Source organism: Desmodus rotundus, chromosome 6 (genome assembly GCF_022682495.2).
Source record: "Desmodus rotundus isolate HL8 chromosome 6, HLdesRot8A.1, whole genome shotgun sequence".
Classification (NCBI taxonomy): domain Eukaryota; kingdom Metazoa; phylum Chordata; class Mammalia; order Chiroptera; family Phyllostomidae; genus Desmodus; species Desmodus rotundus.
Genome location: NC_071392.1, coordinates 122,124,985 through 122,151,167, shown reverse-complemented (window position 1 = coordinate 122,151,167; position 26,183 = coordinate 122,124,985). Strand labels below are relative to the sequence as shown.

The window sequence follows — 26,183 nt, the reverse complement described above, 5'->3', positions numbered from 1 at the left end:
CATTTTACTTGCCCTGCAAAATTTTATTCCAATGAATATATTTATATGAATCAAAGTACTATACTGATTGACCTACACACAGAAAAATATACATAGAATTTAGAATTTTAACTTTTAATTTACTTTGAATTTAGCCCCTAAAGGTGAAATAATTTCTTCTTCATTATATATCAATATTTACTAGTAAACAAGAGAAACCACATAAATATAATACAATTTTGGTCAGTAATTATTAAATATAGGAAGTAAAACTTTGAAATGTATCTCTTGATAACATGGACAGGGACAGGTCTTTTACAAATTCATCTGTAGATGAATATTCTTTAATGCTAACATAATAAAGGTTTAGCATCAATTTTATATATTTCTACACTGATACACCCTTCTGGCTTACATAAGTAGATCAACGTACGAGTTTAGCTGTAGCCATACGGCTCAAATCTCTGAACTCCTTTTGAGTTTTAGGCCATCAAAGACAGTGATCCATCATCAAAGTTCTTTTTAATTACATCGACCAATGATCCAAATATATCTTCAATTCTGTTACAAAACTGAAGCATTTGGAAGGTTTCTACATCACAGAACAATGTTTCATATTAAGATTCTGGGAGGATGAAAGGAATGCCTTCCTCCTGTGCAAAAGGAGAAGGGGCAGCAGGTATAGTCTCAGGCAGATCAGTTTTAGGAAGGAATACACACCCATATACTGAAGCTGAAAACCTGGAAACTTACTCCTTTAAGAACCTGAGCCCATGCACGTGCCCCACTAGAATATCTTCATTTGTGCCCAAGGCACGTCTAAAGCCCTCCTGAGAATGGCTGACCTGTAGGATGAAATCAAAATTTCTTTGCATAAAACACAATGCCTTGCATGATTTGATGTAGGCTCGGGTTCCATGTCCCATCCTCATCCCTCTTCTCCCTTCTCTACACCAGCCTGAGAAGTTGAATTACACTCACTGGTTCTAAGTTTTCTTTCAAGAACGCGTGTCAAGTAGACTTCCTTCCTTCACTGCATTTTGACCTGCAGCCTGCTGCAATTTTTTTTTTTATGAAAGTTTATTTGAGCCAAACCGACAACATATGCCAGGGAGCAAGATCTCAAATGCTCCCTGGCCCGATGCTATTTTAGACACAAGAGATGAGTCACTGAAATTTATACCAGCACCTTGCCCCCAGCTCAGTCCAATCCCGGGGACTCTGCTTGCGGTGTAACACAAATTAAGAACAGCAGTTTAAGTAGTCGTCATGCCTTTTGCATAAAATTCTGTACAACAAACTACCCAACCATATATTTTATTTCCACACTCTAAGAGCATGTTTCAACAATTCCAGCATCTGATATACAAAGATGAAGTTCTTTCTGTTACTCTGCTCTCCTGTCCCTCTACTAACTGCTCTTTCTGAAGCTTCTGATTTCCCCTCCCCATTCCAGGTACAGAATTAGTCACTCTGTTCCTTTATGGCATGTTGCTTTTACTTCCACTGGATCTACTTTGCCCCTTCTGCCTGTTGTCACGATGACATGTGTGTAAGACTCGTCTCCCTGTCTCCACAGCAGTCACATCCATTGGTTCCATCCTCATTTGATCCCCGGGTCCTGACCACTCCTTCCTGAAAATCTTTCTTCCCTCATCACCCGTTCATTCCTCTCGCTCGCAACATGATCATTCTTCCTTAATATGTTTCACCTGAACCCTCCTCTGCTGCTGTTCACCTCAGAGGTTCTTACACTTCCTGCGGTGCAATACCAGAGGGCTCAGTCTACACCAAAGTGACCAAACACCAAAATAATATCATAGTTTCCTTTTTCTCAAGTCAGAGGGGAAAAAATTAAAAACAATTTTCTCATATTAGGGTTCCTATATTTATTCTTAAAAGTTTGCCCCTTTACTGTTAGTAATGGTCATCAAATGGTAAAAATAAAGAAATATTAAGGAAAAGCACAGAAATCAATTACTTACATGTAATTTAAGTATTTTGGCATATGCTCATGGGTTATAATTCTATAGTATGTATAAAATAAGACCTTGTATTTTACTAGCAAAACTGGTGCTGTGCTTCTTCATATGACATAATGAAACACATCCACATTTCTCTGTGTGCATGTGTACACTTATGTGTATGATGTTAATACTTACACACTAAATATCAACATAAAATTACATTTTTATTTGTCTGACATCACAACATGTAAAAATGGCCCAGCAGAAACTCTCAGGCGTTGCTGGTGTGAATGTAAAATAGTCCAACCATTTTAGAAACCGATTTGGTAATTTCTGATGCAGCTGAATATGCATGTGACCCAGCCACCCCTCCTTAGATATTTGCTCAAGAGCAATAACAATGTGTCCACCCAAAGACTTGTATGCAAATGTTCACAGCAAATTTAATAGCCTGAAACTGGAGAAACATGCCTGTCTCTCAATAGCTAAACTATGATATATTCATACATTCAGGAATTTTTTAAAAACTACTTGTACATATAACAACATGAAGGAATCTCAAAAATATCATGCTGAAAGAAGAAAGCTACATAAAAAGAATACATAATTCCTTTTGTAACAGGTCCCAGAAAAAGCAAAGGGGAATCTATAGGGACAGAGCAGACCAGTGGCTGCCTGGGCCAAGGGGTTGGGAGGGATGGACTGCAAAGGAGCTTGAACATGCTCTTGGGGCAACAGAAAGGTTCAATGTCACAATGGTGGTCACGGTGACACTGGTGTACACACTTGTTCCAACAATTGTGGAGATATAAAATGAACACCAATAATGAATGCATAGTATTTCACGTAAATTACAGTTCAATAAAGTTAATACTTTTTAAGTGGCCCGACGGACTTTTCACAAATTTGGAGACAATGTTTAGAGATGCTCTGATCTGCCATAGATACAGGCTTACATGGCAGGTGTGATACATACTGTAATGACTTCACAGCGGACAGAGAGAGGGAGGAAATGCAATTTTTTCTTTCCTATGGAGCAAGTCAGTGATTTGTTTTAAAGATTTCAGTGAATTGAAACATTAGCACTTACTGCAACTTACGTAATTTTATAGATGAGAAGCGGGCCTGTCCGTGATGGGAAAAAGTTGGTGAGTTCCAGGAGTGAGATTTCCATTGTGTTTGGTATAACCTGAGCTTTAAGCCCTGTGGGTAGACACTTCAACCAAGAACTATTTCTTCCTGACACCAATCCGCCAATGACTACTTCTGAGGTGAGATAAGATGACTTTAGACAGTTTATTAGAATTGAAAATAGTAAAAGAACATAGTTTATTAGAAGCGACATCCCTGGAGCCTGGGGCTACTTAATGCGTCAACTGATCTATAAATGAGGCCAACAGGAGTTCATCCTTCTCCCCAGGCCCCTAGTGTAACAATACTCCAATGGTTCTTAAACTTGATTGTGCATCAGAATCTCCTGGAGAGCTTGTGAGAACACAAGTTTCTGGGCTGCACTCCAAGATCTTCAGATCCAGTAGGTCTGACGTGGGGCCTGGTAATTTACATTTCTAGCTAATTCCCAGGTGATATTACCGATTTGCTGGTCTGTGGGCCACACTTTGAGAATCACTGCTGTTTGCCCTGATCTTCTGGACCAATGCCCTTATAAAGTTATGGAACAGCCTTTCCCATTAGTTAAACAGAATAAAGTCTAATTAATTTATTTCACTAGCACACTATCAGCACTGGCAACAATAAGAAAGGTCAAAAGAAAGCAGTTCATAATTCTTCAAAAAGATGGACAAATCATTTCTGTTTCAGATACTTTTGTGTATGGATGAGGGTTCCTCAGTTCGTACGTTACTAAGTATCTTCTGCATTTCTGACATTAATGTTGCCACTCTCTTATCAGTAAAAGTGGATATTATACTATGTTCTGCTAGTAAATGATGGTGTCACAAGTTCAAAACACACAGAATTTTCTATTGTTAGATGAAAATGACAAAGATAAGAGAATTGTGAGGGAAGTACAGAGGGTGAAAAGAAATTACGTGAAAAGGTAGAGAAATGAAGAAGAAAAATATAAATCACAACAGCAGCAGAAACTCCCCAGGGAAGAGAACCTGGGTTTGAGAGATTCATTCTCAAGGCACCAAGGAGGGAAGAAATGATTTAATGAGTAGGAAGCTTATTCTACAGATGAAAAGAAAACCACAGTGTAAAAAGGATTAAAAAATAAAATAGTCTCAGGTAAAAGGACGAAAACCCCACAGAAGTAAAACCAACCTAAAAGAGAAGGGCTGTTAAGTTTTTAAATGATTGAACATAACATTCAGAAAACAAGATAGAGTGATTTGTGAAGAGAGGGGATGGAAAGGATCAATTTTTTAAATATTCCCATTCTTATTATATACTTGAAACTGAAACTAATACAATGTTATATGTAAACTATAATTAAAATAAAATTGAAAAATATATTCCCATCTTCCTTGCTGAATAAACTCCAACTCTAGGTGAGTAGAAATCAATTGCAATTGTCCAGCACGTTAGAGGTTACAGCATGAAGGGGGAAGGGTGGTAGCTTTGGGGTATGGTAGCGAGAATAATGCTCCCTCAAAGATATCTACCTCCTAGTTCTTGGAACCTGTGATATGTTACCTTACATGGCAAAAAGGACTTGGGGGACATGATTGCATTAATGACCTGGAGATGGAGAGATGGGTGGGCCCGATGTAATCACAAGGGTTCTTATTAAATGCAGGAGGAGGCAGTGGAATCAGAGGAGATAAGACCATGGAAATAGAGATCAGAGGGACACAATCGTGAGCTACAGAATGTGGGCAGCATCCAGAAGCTGGACGAGGCAAAGAACAGATTCTCCCTCACAGTCCCCAGAAAAAACACAGCCACACAGACCTATTTCTGACCTCCAGAACTGTAAGAGGGTAAATTTGTGTTGGTTTAAGCTGCTAAGTTTATGGCAATTTGTTACAGCAGCAACAGGAAACAAATATAGGGATTTGGGGGATGCTGGGTTGAACTGGAGAGCCTGTGCCCCCTCTAACGGGGAGAACAAGAGTCTAGATTTTTGCTGGATCTCCCAATTTGTTAGGAGATGCAAAAAATCTGTTTGCATAAAATTAGCAACTAGTAACACTGTGCAGAACAAGGTATGACTACAACATTGTTGCTCTTTATTTTCTTCACTGGATACGTCCAATCATGTGATGTAGCTACAGTAAGGACAAAGAATGGAAAAACCAATGGGACGGATTTTTGTGGCACAGCGCTCCCCTCCAGACTGCAGACCACGTCAACGCCTGCAGAGGCAAGCAGCTCGGCTGTTGACAGACCTCCCACATTTCTGGCCCAGATATGTCGAAAGCAACGTGTCGTCCATTCTCTATTCCTAAGTCATTCAGAAGCTGAACTTCAGAGTGTTAGATTTTTCTTACATTCTAGATAATCAATGGGGCCAACATGCTTTAGAGTCATTCTGGAAAATGAAATTATTTTAGAAAAACAATTTGTTCTTCACAGACGAAAGGAATTATTAAAGTGTTAAAAGTTAAGACTATTACTGCAACATGGCCAGATAGTTGTAATGACTTTTAAAAATGAAGGGAAAAAGAAGCATAACTCTAAGTTAGTTTGCCTTAAAGTAATCCTTCTGTTAATTCTATTCTTAGGGCAAGCTGACAGAAGAAGGGGGAAATGAAGTTAATAACATTTGCAGAAGCAAGTGGCCTCTCTTAATGTTCAAGCAATTAGCAGACAATATTTATGAGTGAAGGTGTGCCAAAAGCATTGACTAAGGAAAAGTAGGAAATGCCAAAGAAGTATAAGATAGGATTCTGCACAGAGTAATTTACAGTATCACTGGGAAGGTGAGGCTAATATACAAAGTAATTAGAGAGTAATTATCAGTTGTTATCTGCACTGAAGAACTATGCAAAATGTCTACAAGTCAATGCAATATGCGTGCAAGAAAGGGAGAGATGGGCAGAGGTTTAAACAGCAGTCCGGAAAGCTTCAGGATGGTTGGGTTTTATGCTGAACCTTCAAGGAAATGTAAGAAAAAGGGTCAGATAATCCAATTGACAGAAATTGGCTTAATGACTCCTGTCTTGCCCTAGAATCTTGAATTTTTAATTAAAGCTGAAAAATATAATAAAACCTATAAAACTGGTAGCCCTTCGTTGTAAGACAAACTCACAACAAATGCAAGCACTCTGAACATTATGGGATAATTGACATTCTGTTTCACTGGGGCTTGAAATTATAAGAGGGAGAAATAGTTACAATTTTCCATAAGTCTCTACTTTATGTCACACAATTGTGCATCAGAAGATGAAATAATTAAATAAGTACAGGTCTCATATTGTTGTAATCCAGTGGAAAGCTGTTTATATATAACCTGAATTTACTTTTCTTAAAACATGGTTCTCTTATTTTATCAGAACTCACTTCAGTAAGTGTTAGCAGAAACGACCCTGTCCTTTCATCTCTGACAAAAGCAACTATAAGTAGCTTGCAAAACAATAAGAGAGTAAATATGCATGCAGGAATTTTTTTTCTAGCCTATAGGTAGTTAACTATATATCTTGTTGGCCAGTCTTTGGTTTGAACTTGTGGTTCTAAGGATCACATACTGTGCTTTTAAAAGCTGCTGGGTATTCCTTACATTCCTTTATGAGCAAGAAGACATAAATTCTCTACTAAATGACATACTTTAAAAATCACTATAAAATTTCCATGTAGCATCTGGAGAAAGACTGTTAAAAGAGACTTCTAAGCACCGACCATACAATCTCTCTAACTCTGAGTTGTCCTATATGGATTTTTCTCACTGAACAGAGCTGAACAAACCCACTGCTTAGAATTCAGTACTCACTGGAAAAGCAAACTGTGTCTACATGTAAGTAACAGATGAAGGAGCTGTGTGAGTTTTCAGAAGATCAGTCTCAAGTTCCTTTTAAAGTGTGTTAAAGTGACTAGTGAAAGCGAGCAAATAAAACAAATGGGAGTTTTATGGCACTTTCAAAGAATGAGCCCGTTACAGTCCCCGAACAACTTTATGCACTCGGTTTGTTTTGACCAGACCCTTTCTGCTCTGCTACTTTCTTGCCAGATATTTAAAACTGCTTCTTTGTGACCGCAGTGCTGTGCGCCCGCACCAGGGCCAGTCCAAGTCCCTCCAGCCCTCTGCGAGTGCTTGAGCATCCAGTCGACACAGACCTGGAATGCCAGGAATTAAGATTATCACAGGAAGAGAGCTTTCTGTTCCTGAAGAAGCAGAATGAACTATATACATTTTCAGGCTAAATTATGAAGTGAATACATCCTTAAATAATATCTTCACGGGAAACACCTGGCCTGAGTAGGGTTTGTTTCCCCCCTCGCTATCCAGAGAAACCAGGTGTGTCAGCCCGAAGAACTTCTTGGAACATGATTACCTCCAGGTCTCTGCATCTTATCCATATGATCTCACTACCTTGTAAAATGTTCTAAGAATCAACCAAGTCATTAGCAAGTAATCTGTGCCACGTAAAGACCAGATAATCTAAGTGACTATGTTAAAAATTTTAAATTTTTTAGAAATAAGAACATCATGATTTAACCCAAACTAATTATTAGCTTGTTTGAAAGTGTTGTACAATATGTAGTCCCACCTATGAAAGTAACTTGAATGAAACAAAATTGACCAAAACACAGTTTGAGGAAATAAACTGACCACAAAGCCCTTACTGGTAGTAACAAGTCCTCTTTTGAGGAGACTCATAAAAGCAACTAAGGGCTGGGAAGGAGCACGTGGGGACTTTCTCAGGTGATGGTGATGTTCTCTATCTTGCCAGGGATGGACTTACACAGGTGTATCCATTTGTCAAAGCTCAACTTATATACGATTAAGGACGTGTGTATTACACTGCATATGAATTTCACATAAAAAAACTGTCAACCAATATTGGACTTCCTACTAAATGATGGACCTTTAAAAGTCACTCTTAAATTTCCATGTAGCATCTGGAGAAAGACTGGAAAAGAAGCTCCTGAGCACCGACCATACAGTCTCTCTAACTCTGAGTTATTCTATGTGGATTTTCCTCACTGAACAGAGCTGAATAAACCCACTGCTTAGAATTCAGTACTCACTGGAAAAGCACACTGCGTCTACACCTAAGTGTTGGAGGAGCTGCGTGGGTTTCAGCATACTGAGTAACAACAGCGTGCTAAACCCCGGCCAGGAAGCTCAGTTGGTAGGAGTGTCACTTATATACACCAGAAGGTTGCAGGTTTGATCCCCGGTCAGGGAGTGTATGGACAGCAACTAATTGATGTTTCTCTGTCCCTTCCTCTCTCGATAAAATCAGTAAACATATGCTCAGGTGAGGAATAATTAACAACAACAACAACAACAATAATAACAACATGCTGAAATACGCCAACCGATGCCTGCAGCTTATGTTAAAATGTATCAAAAATAAGATCGTGGGAGATGGGCATAGTACATGGACAGATATGTCATGAAGTAAAATGTCAATGGTGGAATCCAGGAGATGAATATACAGTTGTTCACTGTACTGCTCTTTCAAATGACCGTATATGAGAAATTTTCTTTAGAAAGGTTGGGGGAGAAAATATACTAGGAACGGAATTACTGAAGAATTCAGAATATCACACCATTGCCTCACTGCCCATTTTCTTCTCTTTAAGAGTTCACATGGTATCTGGGACCCTGGCAGAACATTTAAGATGAAAACTCAAACTACAAATCGAACAAGCTGAGACATGGAAGGTTTAAAAAAAAACCCAACTGCCTAAAACTGGTTGATTACATCGGAAAACTGTGTGTTGAGAGGGGAAAAAAGTAGCTCCCCACAGATAAAGTTTCTATATTTAAATTCACAGTGAGCTTAAGTGGGGCACCTGCAAGCCAGGTTGGGCAGAAAATGCTGTTAGAACACTCAGGTGCAAGACACAAATCAAAGCTGAGACACATAAAAGGTCCCTGATGGGTAGGAAGTGCCGGCAGAGGGGAGGAGTGGATGAGGCCTTGGTATTTGTGGCAATGCAAAAAGGAACATACTGAGAGGCAAGGGGCGGGGCTGCCAAGGATGATGAGTCCCGGGAAAGGGCCGCAATGGAAACTCGTCAGAGGTTAACTATACTGCATGTTCATTCCAGAGAAAACAGCAGGTCACACCTCATCAGTTACACCACCTGTGAAGAGGCCAGTGTCTACAGCTAGTGAGTTCACCTCAATCAAATTCTCAGCCATTTGCTTCGCAAACTGATTGCTTGGTATTGACTAGACAATATCCATCAAATTAAATTAAATGTAATAATCTAGGCAGGTATTTGATATTGTATTGCTCCTCGCTAGTCCCTCAACCAGCAGCATCAGCAGCACCTAGGAGCTTGTGAAAAATACAGAATGTCAGGCCTCATCCCACACCTACTGTGTTACAGTTTGCCATTTAACCAAATGACAAGCGTTTTACACACACACGAATGTGTGAGAAGCAGTGAGGTGACCTTACGAGTCTCCAGACTGACCCTCACTAACCTGTCTTCTTTATAGTAGCCTTGACTTCAGACACAGAGGACAGCTGGGCAAGGAGGTGCACAACACTAAGCCTTGGACACCTGGTCCTCCGTCAGCCCCTTCCCCTGACAACTGGTGCCTCTGTGCGAAGCTTCGGTCCTAGCCTCCACCTGTGGGAGAGACCTGCCTCGGGCCCTTCAGTCCTGGAAAGTCTATCAAAATAAAGCACAGTCGGCGCTGTTTCTGAGCATTTTGGAAAGTTTCATATTCTCCAAGGCATCTAGAAATATTCTGTATACTTTTGGAGACTGGATCACTTTGCATGTTATTGCTCTTTAATGTACAAAGCATATAAATTATTTTCTCCAATAGGTAACTGTCAAAGTAGTCCTGGGGCCACTGTCCTCGTTTCGGCTGTAAGACAGAACTATGAAAGTTCCTCATCTCCCCTTAAAAATGCCACAGCATGTTGTATTTTATTCAAGTATACATCTGTCTACAATAAATTTATTTTAATGATCATGTTTGTTTGTTTGTCATTATAATAATGATCATGTTTTATCCTCAAAGAGCTATGGCTAGTCACAGTTCACACAGAAATAAAGGTTTCACCTTTACTTTCGTAACTACATCTGTGTTGAAAGATACTGAGATATTCCTGACAAAGCAAAGTATACAAATTTGAAATATTTTTCTAAAGCCACCCAAAGCCAGTGGTTATGTACTGACTGCAGCCTCACGCTTGTCTATGAATACGTGTGATGACATGAAAAGGATTTTAAAAAGTATCACTACCAAATACACTAACCTCCTAAGTTATTAATTTCCTCCCTCTTATTTCAGGAAGAAATGCTATGTAACATCTGATTACCTCTCCAAGACAATGAATGTATAACAGTTCCAAGACAATAAGCATAAGGTATATTTTCATTCTTACTTATTTAGGAAAAGAGACTTTTTCAAATAATCATTTTGCCTGTTTTAATATAGTTGAACTCAAAAAGTGGCAATCAAAATATAAAGTATTGAGATATGTTCCACAATTTTCTTACAAACTATGAAAAACAAAAATTGGAATTAGTTTTGTAATAATTCACGCACGATGGAAAAAGATTTAACACTCTGTGCCGAACTGCATCACATTTCAGTATTTATACACAGTATTTTGAAAAGATTGGTTAATTTTTTAATAGATTTTTTTAGAGTAGTTTTAAGTTCAGAGCAAAATCGTATGGAAGGCACAGAGATATCTCATATACCCTCTGCCCCCACATATATGATTAATTTTTAAAATATGGAAATCCTAATGACATATACACAAAAACCCTATAATCAAATCATACTGATAAATACCATATTGAAAAATCTATTTCAGTTACAGTTAGGTTTAAGAAAATTTTATGAGCAGATACATTAAAATAAATCTGAGTCAAACTAATATTAAAATTACCACAAAATGACAGTGTTTAATATACTTTGTTGGCTTAGTTTTGTCTTAGGTTTCTCACTTACTAAAACATCTAAAGCAAAAATAATAATAAATAAAACAATCTTCACGAAAAGTTTGAGTGATTCTAAGAAATTTAAAGACAGAAATATTTTCTTTTTTATCATTACCCCTTCAGGCACCACAAAAATTAAATTGTAATAGCCCTAATAGGGGTTATTAAAAACACAAACTTATCAAAATGACTCCCCGTTGTAAGTCTTCACTTCCACTCATAAAACTATTTTCCAGTAGGCTCTCTTACCTGAAAAGAAGTGAGTAGAAGTGAGTAGAAGTGATTTAAACTTCCCCCTGTCAGAAACAGACTCCTGAGAGCATGCCCGACGCAGGCTGTGAAATGCAGGGCAATCCCAGTTCTTGGATAAGCTCACTCTTTCCAGAAGGCAGGGAGCAGGGAGAGGCTCAGGATGAACAAACCCACACAGTGTAAAGAGACTGGTCCTCTCACGCTGAGTCCCCACCCCTCAGACACAAAGTGAGAGGCTGGGCAAGCAGTGCCCACAGCCACAGCTAAATATCCACAGTGCCAGAGACACCGTTTTCTCACCATTCTCAGCAGAACCCCAAAGATAAGCAAATGCTTTTCACAGGCATCTTGCCAGGGAATGAGTAAGAGGTCCTGCACATCACAGGAAATACCACTTGATCACAGACCGGGGTTTATCAACAGGAAGTGTAAAATTTGAAGCCTTCACCTGAACTGGTCCTTAAAACAAATCTTTGGTTTTTCTATAAAGAAGGCCACAAAAAATTTCAAGATATTAACCTAAAGGAAAGCAAAACTGATTGCCCATGATTCAGGAAATGTAACAGTAACTTGTGAAAGGCTGAGAATCTTTGTTTCAACTTCCCCATCTGATTGCCACCTGATGCCTGTTTTCCTCCTTTATCACACATTCAGGGTTGAAGAAAGGAAATAGTATTTTTTAAACTTTTAAGTTACCAGTAGTGTTGCTATAAGGAAAAATAAATAAGAACTAATAAGTGATATCTGGAGATTAACTCACCTGCACAGATAGCAAAAGGTGGAGATGTTTGTGCTATAATTGTATCTCAGGAGGATTTTAATTCTACATCCAATTGAGACACACACACACATCCCCCGATTTATCTATCCACCCGTGAGTGATAGTGCGACAAAAAATAAAAATAAGCATTTTCCAAAGTGTGCCAGAGAATGTAAAATACCTTGCAAAACAAAGTTCCAGGGTAAAGTTTTAGGATAGTCAACCTACACTAATGTCCACAGAATCTTGTACTAGAGGATTTCTGTTTTAAAAACGCTCATATTCATCATCAATCTGTTGAAAGAAGTATTTTATACATTGTTTCCCAAACGTGTTTAACCACAGGATCCTTTATTTGAACAGCACCCAGGGGAAATTGTATTTGATGAGACAGATTTGGGAAATGCTAATAACTCTAGATTTCAGCTGCCAATTTTCAATCGACAAACCCGACACGTGAGGAGTGGAAACACAGCATACAGGTATTTAATGAACATCTACTATATTCCTTGCTTTGCGCTACAAAACATAAGAGGTAGCACGGTTTCTGCCCTCAAGAAGCTGGATTTCTTGTTCTGAACCTCTGCAGTTGGTAACAGTGGGCACGGAGCTATCCTGTGTGGTCATCTAATTGTCCTCAAAAGCTGAGTGTCGGACCTCAGAGATCAGCATTCAGGCAATGTACTCTACAGAGAGGACACTAGCGCCGAAATACCGATGCCAAGCCAGGAGAAACCATTAAAAACACCCAAATGTAACACCAACTGCATCCATATGTGCACATTTCAACCACTTTCACACAGCGAGAAACTCAGTCATGTGCCTCCAACCAGCCGTGTGTCAAACCTGATGATCTCAAGCACTTCGATTTATCTCCAGTCCTGGAGTCCTGCAAGCCCCACAGGCCTCCAGGAATCCCCAGACAGTCTGTTCTTCTCATTCACACGAAGAAGTGGATCTTTAGGATAGAACCAGGACAGAAAGGCAATTCACAGCCTGTCCACCGAGATCATTATGTCAACACTGAGCCCTCATCCACCCGACTTCTCCAGAAAAAACTACTTCACACAAGCTATTTTTCCAAATGATGTCCCTTTAAAGACTGAAATCCCTCTAAATAAGGCATATTCCTTTAATTCTTCCAATATGAAGATATTCAATATAATTTAAAATCATGTCCTTAGTTCATAAATGTACTTACGATAATATTTACCCAGTAGAATCTATCATATTCTATTAAAGTGAGTACTATATATAATACGTTGAGAAAAATCATTTACTTAGAAAATGATTCAGGAGACATGGGATGGTATGATGTTGAGCAAGCAACCTAATTTCTCTAAGCTCTATTTTCTTCATCTGTAAACTAGCAATAAACTGTTTTACGAAATAACGATGATGTCTCAAGGCTGCATGAGAATCAAAAGAGGAAACTACAAACTCCAAAGCTCTGGGCAGATGTGAAATGCATGCCATGATATTTCGGTATCTTGGTATCTTTCAGCCACCACGAAGTAAGGACAAAACCCAGAGCTCAACAGAGTCACTGTTTTACTATGAAGAACACGCGTCTGTTCTCGTTATCACAAGTGGATATAGTCTGGAATGTCTTAAAAACTTAATTGTGAAAAAAAAAAACTTAATTGTGAAAGCAATACAAGTTTATTTAAAAAGTTCAGACCACAGCAGGCATTAAAATTAAAAGTAAAAACTCCATCGTTCATATTAATTACAACCACTGCTGAGTTTTAGTTTACGTTTGCCTGTAATGACTATTGTAGATGACTCATATTCAAAAGACTGCTTCCTTCTAATGAATGAGTTAATTGTGCCTGCATTACAGTTTCTAATAACCAGGTGGTTCATCTTAATTCCATTATTTCATTGTGTTAGGCTGCCTGGTTTGATAGTTTCCTTTGTTCTGGTTTTTGCAACATAATGTATGTAAATTTTAAAACAGAAGCCAAACAATTATGTATGCAGAATGTAATGAAAACGTTACAAATCTCTGCACTACACACACAGAAAAGGTGACTGTGAGGTGCTGGATGTGTCAACTAACCTCGCTGTGATGATCACTTTGCAATAGACACATAATCAGATTAGCATGTAGACCTTAAACTTACACAATGTATGTTACGTAAATGTCAACAAAGCTGAAAAATAAATACAGGTACAGCAACCACAAAAAACAAAACGTTATAAATCTCGATAACATAAAAATAGTAAGCAATACAACAACCAAGAGATTGGAGAAGATGGGAGAAACTACGAATACGCTGTTTTTTTTTTTTAATTGTATCTAAGAGTCGATAGATACTATCTAAACTTAATAAATCAATAAATGTAATATTTCTTACATTATTATTCACATCGATAATAATTTATTACCACAAAGAAGTAGAAAACAAACCTATATTACAGAAGGAATAAATAAAACAAAGAGACCACAGAGGGTTTACATAATCTAAGAAACAAAGGCGATGCCAAACTAGGAAGGAGCCCGGCTTCTCGGAGACCACCTGTGCCTTCCACCTCTCGGCTCCAAGGAAGGGACTCCTGCCTCAGCCCTTGGGGAGCCTCCACCCTCCGGGGCTCTGAGAGAAACAGACTGGTTTTTGAATCTGCTCCAACTGTCACCAAATTTGGCAGACATTCTTCAGAGGCAGGGCTGTAGCCATTTCCTACTTTTAGTGAAGAATGTTTTCCTCCAACTTTTAGTTATTTTTTTCCCCTCTCCATGGTTTCAGAGACGAGAACAGGCACCTTTACTCAAATTCCTTTAACAGAAACCCCTGGCTCCCAACTTGCTCCTTATTATTTCCTACATTCTTTAGTTTTCCTCTCTCTGCACTGCCTCCCCGTTCTCTGGTGCTAACATCAGCGGGGCCTGCACAACACACGTGTGTGCCTCTCCCCACCTCCACCTGCAGTGGGGGTCTCTTCACCAGAGAAACTGGCGGATGCGACAAACCAAGCCTCTTCCCCCTTCCCCTTCTCAGAGCCAATTGTTAACTATTCACCAGCACAGCACTGAAAGGGCTGCGAATGTAAAAATGAGTTTCTTAGAACTGTGTGCAAAGTAAGGATACAAACATATTTACTGAGAATGAGAAAAGGTTTCCACAGTCGGGGACCTCTGTACTGCAGGCTTCCCATTTGCAGATTCAATGAACCAAAGATAGAAAACATTCTGGAAAAAAATCACAGAAATTTCCAAAAAGCAAAACTTGAAATTGCCACATACACAGCACTACGGTAAATCCACTCAGATGAAATAATGGTAGCCATACAGGGGCCTTGCCTGTAAGCAAATACAGGTTATAGCCAATACTACAGTATATCATTTTATATAAGGGATGTGAGTAGCCACAGATTTGGGTAACCGCGGGCATCCTGGAACCAATCCCTTGCGAACACCAAGAGACAACTGCTAATGTAACTCAGAACTGCTTTCCGCTTTCACTCAACTTGGGCCCTTCTTCTCTCTAGCAAACTATCTGAAAACCTGCCACTGCTAAAAAGTCTTTTTCATGCTATTTCCAGCTGCCAGCACTAGTAATTTCCCAAGAGAAAGAACCTTATTTCCTAGCATGTTCTACTAATCCTCAAGATCTGAAGCCTGCAAGAAAATGATCTGTTTTCCACATGGCTTCTCTCTATCCTAATCCTTGCAGGCTCGCCGGCTCTTCTCGCACAGACACAAAAAAGGAACAGAACAGAAGTCACTGCCTTTTTTTCCTCCGTCTCTGGAAGAGCCCGAAACTACGTTTTTCAATCAGGGAAACTTATTGTGGGAAACCAGGCACCAACTCCAAGATAAGTCTCCCTATTCTTTTTTAGTTCCAAAAACTGAAACTGATTCTATTTCTTAAGGAAGCTATAAAACGCACACATACACCGCCAGTTTTACTGTTGTTTCCTGTCACCAGGCAAAAATGAGACAATGCCAAGAACATCAGTTCCCAATTTAACTGTTGCCTCATTGATTCGATGCATTATTTCCTGAGTACATGCCATGCTCCAAGGCCGTGTCAGGTGCCAGGTGTACACCTATGAGTAAACAGACATGGCCCACACCCTTCAGGATGTAACTATCTCAACAACCTTCACTCATCTTATTCCCCAAATTAGGACACATTTCTAGACCTAGTCTGGTTTCCAAAACCTAGTCCAAGGCAGAGTAGGACAACTATAGGCTGCATCTAAATAAACCACCGCAAAACTGTTACAGACCAGCCCTGGGCACAACTCACTAACTGGACGAAATGCAGCGTGACACCACCAGATGAAACCTGCAGATACAGGTGGGCTCTACTCTGCCACCAAGCAGTGACCGATCCGGCTCACCACACTGTCCTGAGGAACGGAGTGGTGGTCCCTGGGAGACCCAGATCCCACAGCAGCTTTACAGTGGACAGATACTCACAGGTCCTCCCACAAACCACCCATGAGCAGCTGGCTACACAGGCTCAAAATCCACGGAAAGCTTTCCGAAGTTCTCCGGCACACTGAACAGCCAACAGTTGTAATACTGCAACAGCCACACAAGCCACATTTCTAATATCGTGCTGCCTCTCTGCAGGTATAATACTTCATATTAATATATGATATTTAGCTATACTATTTGAAAGTACAAACAGGGATGTTGAAGATGAAGCCAGTTTCATTAACCATCGTTAAGTCTGCTAACATTTTGTCAAGCTGACCTCTCCCTCTATTACAAGACTCACCCTGTATAGAACAGGCACTGAACAGAATTGTCTTGATGAAGAATTCACAGCATGTAAAGGCACTAGAAAAACGTAATCAGAATACATGGAAATTACATGATCAGGTAATCAGTAAGACCTTCAGATGCAGATTAATTTATTGTTCACATTGATGAGTCTTAATTATGTCCATGAATCACTTTCACAGAGACCTGTGAATTAAAAGGAAGATCCCTCTTCGTTACATGAAAACACACTAGATCTCATCATTTATGTTTAAGTGGGAGAAGAAAAGACACCTTTTATTTTCTCGCCATGGTCAAAATGTGATAATCATACATTAATCAGAGTGCATTTAAAAAGAGAATGCCATCTTGGGAACCAAGGGACACTGTTCCCCGTGATCTCCAACAGGTATTATTAGAAGGAAGCCTAAAGGTCTCTGATATTTCAAACCAATAGGTACGTGTCAAGGATGAAGCAAGTCTCAAGTAAGGTGATTTTCTAAGTAGTCTTGTTTAAAATTCAGGGGTAACCACATCTTCTACAGATAATAACTTGGGTAAAAATTACTCACAGTCCTTTCCACAAAGCAATCTGAAATGGTCTTCTAGCAACTTGATGAATAATTCAAGGTTAATAATTCAGACAACAGCTTTACTTAGACTGGCTGAACTAATACAAGCCTGAATTTCTTTCAACGTTCCTCTGCTTCCCTTTCACTAAGGTGATTGCAAGGAGAGTACAGCATCTTCATATTTTAGACAAGTAACTCCCACGGTATAGGAGCCACTGCCAATAGTAAAATGTAAAACGATTTTAGATGGTATACAGACTAAGCCTGGAATAACACAGAATGAATCAATCAACCTCTCCCTCCCTCCCTCCCTCTCTCTCCCTCTCTCTCTCTCTCTATCTCCCCCACTCGGTCGCTCTCTCCCCCTCCTCCGCTCTCTCAAGACAGAGAGCCCTGAAGCAGAGTTCTTGGCACATTGTCATCTACTGAGAATTGAATGCACACTATTTTTAAACCTTTATTGGCCATCTCTATTATTTGTGGCACATTATAGTTTTCCAATTAATGTAGTCATTTAAGGTTTCCGTTTCAAATACATTTATTTGTGATTTTAAAAAATGAAAAACATTAAATAATAATGGAAGTGGAATACAATCATGGCAAAAATATGAAGGTGGTATCTGAATGACTGGTGCTTGGGAAAAGCTGTAGTGTAGCAATTAGAACAGCCTGGGTTCGAATTCCCGCTTCACAATTAACCTTGTCGTGTGAGTTCAGTCAAGTGACTTAAGATCTCTGTGCCTCGATTTCCTTATTTGTACAATAGAGATAATGGCAGTATCTACTTCAAAGGGTTATTATGAAGATAAAGGGGTTATTACAGGTAAAGCATTAAAATGGTACCTGGCATCTGGCAAGAATTCCATATAAATTAGTTATTACCAGTAAAATTACTAATATTTTATTAGTATATTTAGGTAAATAATGATATATTCAAACTTGACCCTCTGGCCTGCAAATTACGAGATAAGGGAGACTTCTTCATGGGCGAAAAGAAAAGAAAGCTCCTCGTTTTTCTTTAAAATAAAAATGCAGCCAACTGAAGTGTGTTTAAAACCCACATGATTCTCTAGAAGCCAAAAAAGTCAAGTGTCCTGTCTTGGATGCCACTATAGCTTCCTACCCTCTCTGCTTACAGACCCCAAGATTTTATTACTAAGACTTAAAAATGAGGCTGTCATTCCTTATCCTTAAGACACCAGCCAAAGTGTGTCTACACCTGGGTATGTGATTCCTCCAACACCTTAACATTCCACTTGGCTTATGCAGCACCCCAAGAATCACTGTTTTCTTGAATATTGGTTGGTTGCTTCAGTAAAATACTTTCTGTTTAAATTATAGCCACTTTACATGCAATAACTTTCAAAAAATCGGCTTGAATATCACTATGGTTTGAATGTTTGTGTCCCTCCCCAACATTCTTGAAATCCTAACCTCCATGACAGGAATTAGTGCCCTTATAAAAGAGCCCCTCATGAGGACACAAGGAAAGGTCTTCGACCTGGAAGTAGGCCTCCCCCGGCCATGCGGGCCCCTGATCTCAGACTTCCATCCTCCAGAACCATAAGAAATAGATATCTGGTTTTTGTAAGATGCTTAGTCTGTGGTGTTTTGTGATAGCAGCCCCAACAAACTAAGACAAGTATAAAAGCAAATGGGCATCACTTATTTCTATTTTTCTTCATATGATTTTCTCTACTTTGGCTTTGAAGCAAATTCCTCCTTTTGTTCATGTAGCTTAGTGTGACTCCCTAGAGTGAATCCCAAAATGTAGTGGGAAAGTCACTTTCTATTAAAGTCCCTCTTCTCCAGTTAAATGGGCATTTTGGACTAACATGGGGAAGAACAGAAAACACTGCTCAGTGATTCTGGATTACAGATCCACACAGTTCAGCCAAGCTCCAAGTTTGCTCTCTGTGGCAATAACAGCTTCCTGAACAATGAACTTGCGTTGTCCCATCCCTCAAGTTATCATCCCCACTAGAATCCAGCTACTTTAAAAAAAAAAACAAAAAAAAAGAAGCAACCCTGTAACTAATGTGAAGGAAAATGGTTAACAATTAAATTAACATGACTGCAAATGTAAAATTCACGGTGCACAGAGCCAGCATCCCCTCAAAGAACAGATAATACAGTCTGATTGCTTTTGAATGTCAGATGTACCTGTAACTCACAGCTAGGCAACTCGCCAGGGCGGGCCCTACACTCAGTAAGCGTCCAAAGTCAACTTTTTAAAAATCGAAGTCAATGTTCTGATCCCTCTCATTCTGTGAAAACTAGATCTTTACTTCTCTCATTTTTTACACAACCATGTACTCACACCTACAGAGGTAGTCTTTGGACTCACTGGGAGAGAAGACCACAGCCCCAGGTGCCTGAGTACAAATCTCAGGTCTGTGCAACCTTGGCATGTCACTTAACCTTTCTGCACCTCCGTTGTGCCATCTAAGACTGTGATTACAATAGCACCTACCTCACGATTTGTTGAGAACAATAGACAATGCATGGTTACGGCCATGTCATGCTGATGTTAGATATTATCAATAATGGTCATATGTGACCTTAACATGACAAGATAGGTATCATCATATGCTCATCTTATGGATGAGGAGACCACACTTTTCAGAGGGCTGTATCATGTCCAATGTTACAGAGCTTATCAGCCAAGATACAGCTTCAGATCTGCCCCTTGTCACCACCTGAAACAAACTGAAGATTAAGAACAAAAGTACGCATGGCAGATGACTGAAGGAACACGAAAAATGTGTTGTATAATGGAAGATATTCCTACTGACTATCACAGTTTTGGAAAGTATTGACAATTTATTCTGATATTTCATAGTACACATGAATAGAACAATTTAGTAGTTTAAAATAAGGGGAATCATCCTGGCTGGTGTGGCTCAGTGGATTGAGTGCCAGCCTGTGAACCAAAGGGTCACTGGTTCGATTCCTAATTAGGGCACATGCCTGGGTTGTGGGCCAGGTCTCCAGTAGGGGGTGCAGGAGAGGCAACCACACATTGATGTTTCTTTCCTTCCCTTCCCCTCTCTCTAAAAATAAATTTAAAAAATATTTTTTAAAAATAAGGAGAATAGACAGATAAAGTCTCCAATTACGACGTTTATTATTGGTTAGTTCAAACCACTCTCTCTTTTTTTGCAACTTCTTGTCCATATTATTTCTATTAGTCTTCTGTGTTTAGGAGACACTTGATAAATGTGAGAAAGAGCAAGTCTGTTATAGTCTGTTGGGCTACGTTTATGCCACATGTCTTACTCCCTGGCCGTTTAGCTATAGAGGACACAGGAAATGGAGCACTATTGCTGTCTCAAAGAACAGCAAGTAATATCATGAAGCCCACCCACTCAAAAGTCCTACCCACCAGCTGCTAACTGAGTTTTGGGGATTCCAACACACTGAGGTGGGTAAAAAATATATTTTTTTTTAAAAAAAGGATTTAATGCTATCAATATAGCCAAAAACATATCCAATTTTGACTGGATGTGTTGGGTGGAAAGAGGGATGGAGAAAAGGTACAGAAAGGAGCAGGTATCCACATAGACCAACCTTTTCCTACCTGGGACACTGTAGTAGATTGATTGCTAAAACAGTTTGAATTCTCTACTTAAGCTTTCCACTCATTTTGCAGCTCCTTTCAACAAAACATTGAGCTTGTATCCCCAACTTACCCTGAGCTGATTTTGTAACTTGATTTGACGGAAGTTAGGCTGTGTTAATTCTGAGCCTAGACCTGAAGGGGCTTCATGAACTTCTGCTCTTTTTCTTCGATCATGTGACTACCGAAAAGCTTGGACTGGCTGCTGGAGGATGAAGAGACCATGTAGTGAGATTCCCAGGGTTCCAAATGATGTTATCCTACACCCAGTTGCACCCAGGCAAGTGGGCATGTCCAGCCTAGATCAGCAGAGACACCTCCCAACCCACAGCCAACCACAAATAGGCTCAGAGTGACCCACGCAAGGCAACAAGTAAAACTCAGCCAACCCCAAAACTTGTGAGCCATAATAAAACTTATCCCATTAAGGTATTTAACTTTGAGGTGGTTTTTATGAAACAATGGATAACTGATACAGACACTTTTATCTTTCAATCCCTATTCCAGGCATGCAAGGTTTCTCTAACTGATGAGCACCTTCAAGTTAACACCAAATTAGATCTCTCAAGACACTACTTACTTGAAGTATTAATCGACTTCACATAGGAGGACAAAGAAGGTAATCAAATAACTACGGGAAATGTCAAATAAATATGTTCTAGCTCCAAGCTACTGCTAAGATCTGGCACAGTGCATGGCACATGATAGTTAATCAACAGTTGTTGAATGACGTAAAGAGAGTGTGCTTCTCTGGATATTATTTCCTCCAGTAAAGGGGCCAGACTGAAGCACATTCAGGAGCTCTGTATATTCTACTGCAGGAGCCCAATGAAGACTAAGGATTATTACGGTAACAACACACACCAACAAAAGTCACCTTCTATTGTTAACTCAACACATCTAAATTTTGGGTCAAGGCATTAGTTTATAATCCCAAATATAGCACAACTGCTAGTTATCACTCAATCTCCATTCTTGGAGTAATATAGTCTCTAATGTGCTCTACTAAAGACTACATTGCTGTGTGGCGTTGGTGGTATAGTGGTGAGCATAGTTGCCTTCCAAGACTACATTGCCAGGCTCTCTTGCAGCTAGGTGTGGCCATGTGACCCAGTGCTAGCCAATGAAGTACAAACAGAAATGTTATATGGAACTCCCAGGAAGGCTGTAGAAACTGAGGGAGCTGCCTCAACTAAGAGGGTGCCTTTATTCTAATTCCTTCCTGGTGTACATCTGGACTGTGACATGATGACCTAAATTAACTGGCCCATAAGTAACCCTGAAGATATAAGTTACATGATTAGGATGGTGGGACAGAAGATAGAAACCTTGGCTCCTGACCATGCCATGAAATCCTGGAATGCATCATTCTAAGTTTCTTTTCCATGAACTTCCATCTTGTTTAAGTCAGTATTATCTTTTCACATTTTCCTGTTATAAACAGTCAACACTAATGATACAACAAATAGAGCTACTCAGAACACACTTTTAGGAATCCCTGACCTTACAGCTTCCTAGACATCTCATTAGTACTATAAACCCAGTTTTGAAAAATTTTTTCTTCAGAAAAGCAGGCATCACCTTTATTTAGATATAAAGAAACAGTGACCTAATTTGCTGTTCTCCACTAACAGTGATGAACATGCACTTACCTAAACACCCTCCTTGCTCGTGGGGCTTCACTGAGTGAATGCTGCCTGTGTTCTTAATGCCCCTTCCTCCTATTGCATCATTCAGTGAATGAAAATGTACCTGCTTTCCCATTTTGACTCTCCCTTGCAACTCCTCTTTAAACACCCAGTTACAAAGAAATTTATTTGTTTAAGCTTTTTCCTCACAGAAATCCAGGAATTACACCGCTTTGCCAACACTGCCAGGAAAACAAATCATTTGTGTTGTGGCTGAGCCATAAGGCTCACATCATAAACACAAGCAGAGCCTGCACAGCTTTGCTGTCACAAAGCCATTTGGGAGAAGATTTTCATGGCAGCAGCTGCAATGTTTCTACCAAAACAACACCTACACTTTGCTAGAGCTATTTTCAGAGAAGAAGGTTTCCCCCACTGCTGTTTAAATTGTTAAACTGTGCAGTTAAAAGCATAGGCTCACAGGAGTTTGGGGCTGCAGCCCCAGCTGGAGAACATAGCAGCCACTTCTTGGCTGGAGGACCTTGGGCAGATCACTTACCCTCACTGACCTCAGGGCCTCACCAGCCTCAGGGTCTCACCATAAACAGGAATATCAGCACCTCAGAGAGGCATCCTGAGAACTGATGAGCTAATGCATGCTTAGCACCACGGCTACATGACAGGTGTTCCACAAATAAAAACTATATTAATTCTTACCAAATTTGATGTGACATACCATGAATATGATGGAGAATAATGACACAAGAACCTACGGGTAAGCTGTATTTAAAAATGCCACATATGTACACTAATGTAAAAGTACGAATGTGCTTAATAGTCTATATGCAGAAGCAACAGAACCTTATTTACACACAGACTGCTTAAGCTACTTTTTCTCCACTCTCTGTGGCAGGTTATGAACAGGAAGCCAGGGAGAGCTCTCTGAATAGCTGAACTAGACGTCACAGAGCCCATTTACTTGAACCTCTATAATGAATCCATTAATAACGGTAACTAGTTTTGTTAGCTTTCACTAAGAACTAGGCGCCAAATGACCCACTTCTCATGGGAAATGTTCATGGACTCTGATGTGATGACCAGATCCTACTTCAGAGCTGAAGAACTTACTCCCTTGATCTTGCAAGTGATGCATGCAGAATGAGCAAAACGGACCTCAGCTGGAGCAAACTGCTTCACCTAAGGTCAAGCACGCTTTCCAGGGTAGCCACCCTGAATGGTCAAAATCGGTAAATAAGGCCCGACCTGCTTCAGAGCTCCCCCTGGGGTTGACGAAGTCTCCCATTAAGAGTGCATCACAGCTCAACTTCTCCCTCTGTCCAGTCTCAAGTCCTTCCTTTCCCCTCCATAGGTGTTGATCTTAAGTGAGAGCACAGGTACTGTAATTACATTCATTTTTTAGATGAAAAAGGTGAGTCTCAGAGAGGTTAAGAAACTTGCCCAATAGGACTTCTGGTCAAGATGGCAGCACAGGTAAACACGGCTCACCTCCTCACACAATCACATCAAAATTACAACTAAAACACACAACAACCATCACTCAGAACCATCAGAAATTGAGTGGAATGGAAGCCTGACAACTAAGGAATTAAAGAAACCACATCCATCCAGACTGGTAGGAGGGGCAGAGATGTGGAATGGGCTGGCCCCACATCCATGTGTGGCAGATAAAAATTTGGGGGGAAGCTATCTCAGGAACAAGGAGTCCTAGCCCCCAAAAGACCCCTCAGCCCAGGGTTCCAGTGGCAGGAAGGTAAGTCCCCATAACTTCTGGCTACAAAAACCAACAGAGATTGAGTCAGTGGAACTTCTGGAGTCCCAATCAGTTCCCCTTAAAGAATCCACACACAGATTTACTCAATTCTCACAGATTTACTCAATTTACACAGATTCTCTCTGAGCTCCAGCACCAGGGTAGGAGCTTGGAAGGCACCAGTGGCATACAGGGAAGAACTGAAGTGTCTGGCATCACAGTGGGAGCTGGGGGACAGTTTTCTCCCAGAAAGAAAGGCAGTCAGAGGCCACTGTCCCTTTTCTGAGCCCTCCCTACACACAGCCACAGAGCCAGCAGGCAGGTGCCTTATCAGAGACTCCATCAAACTGTCTGACACTGTTTGCCCCACCCTGGAGATCCTCTGAGACTCCATCCCACCCAACTTATGGCCCACCCAAACTGTTAACCATGACTTTTCCAGATGAATGACTGATCTTAGCTCATGCTTCACAACTTCCTAAATCCTATCAAACAAGCAACATATGGCCTCAGTGAGTCCCCAGCCCCTGGACCTCTTGCTAAGTGGCCCCAGGCTTGGCAATCACAGCAGCCAGCCTAGATTCATAGCTCGGCTTTGCCTGGGAACCTTCAAGGCCAGCACAGGGAGCAGCCACCTCAGATTGCTTTACGGCTCCTGGAAGGTGGCCCCAGGCAGAACACAGGTCGGGGCTCACCTTGGCCTGTACCACTCAGGAAACCCCAGAGCCTGCAAACCAAGTGGACAGCTACAGACCATTTAGGAGCACCACCACCCTGCTGCTGCACAGCTGATCCTCCATGGAGAGGGGACATGGGTGGTCTGTGGTCATAGGCAGTCCTTGCAGCTGACTGGCCTGGGTAAATCCCTCCCATTGACCTGCAAACAGTAATCAAGGCTCAACTACAAGAGGAGGGTGTACTCAGCCCACATGGAAGGTGCACCTCGAGTACTGAGCTTGAAAGATAGGGGAGGCTGTGAGGCTGTGCAGTGGATCCTACAGGACACCTACTAAATCAAGCCACACTACCAAGACAGGGAGTCATAGCAGTTCTACCTAATATTTGAAAACAAACACAGGGAGGCTGACAAAATGAGGAGATGAAGAAACATGGCCCAAATGGAAGAATAGATCAAAACTCCAGAAAAAGGACTAAACAAAATGGAGATAAGCAATCTATCAGATGCAGAGTTCAAAACACTGGTTATCAGGATGCTCAAGGAACTTAATGACGACCTCAATGGCATATAAAAGACCCAGTCAGAAACAAAGGATACACTAAGTGAAATAAAGAACAACTTACAGGGAATCAACAGTAGAGTGGATGAAGCCAAGAATCAAATCAATGATTTGGAACATAAGGAAGCAAAAAACAACCAACCAGAACAAGAAGAAAAAAGAATCCAAAAAAAAATGAGGATAGTGTAAGCAGCACCTGGGACAACTTCAAGCATTCCAACATTCACATCATAGGGATGCCAGAAGGAGAGGAGAAAGAACAAGAAATCGGAAATCTATCTGAAAAAATAGTGAAAGAAAACTTCCCTAATTTGATGAAGGAAATAGTCATGTAAGTCCAGGAAGCACAGAGAGTCCCAAATAAGATGGATGCAAAGAGGCCCACCCCAAGACACATTATAATTAAAATACCAAAGCTTAAAAATAAGAGACTCTTAAAAGCGGCAAGAGAAAAGCAGATAGTTACCTATAGGGGACTTCCCATAAGACTGTCAATGATTTCTTAAAAGAAACTTTGCAGGCTAGAAGGGATTGGCAAGAAATATTCAAAGTCATGAAAAGCAAGATTGCTTGTCATATAGCCAAGATTGCTCTACCCACCAAAGACATCATTTAGAATCAAAGGGTAGATA

General features: G+C 40.3%; 1 protein-coding gene across 22 annotated transcripts in view; it reads right to left on the bottom strand.

The window, feature by feature from the left end:
- PLCB4 (phospholipase C beta 4) overlaps positions 1-26,183 on the bottom strand; it is a 397,020-nt gene that overhangs the window by 290,699 nt on the left and 80,138 nt on the right. For 4 of the 22 annotated variants that reach the window (XM_053926119.2, XM_053926123.2, XM_053926130.2 and 1 more), the window contains exon 1: positions 11,244-14,157. The exons of 17 other annotated variants lie outside the window; for them this stretch is intronic. The gene's annotated coding sequence lies outside the window, so the exon portion shown is untranslated. Of the gene's footprint in view, positions 1-11,243; positions 14,158-20,987; positions 21,096-26,183 lie in introns of those variants that run through there. One more of the 22 variants, XM_045194495.3, reaches the window with a different exon arrangement.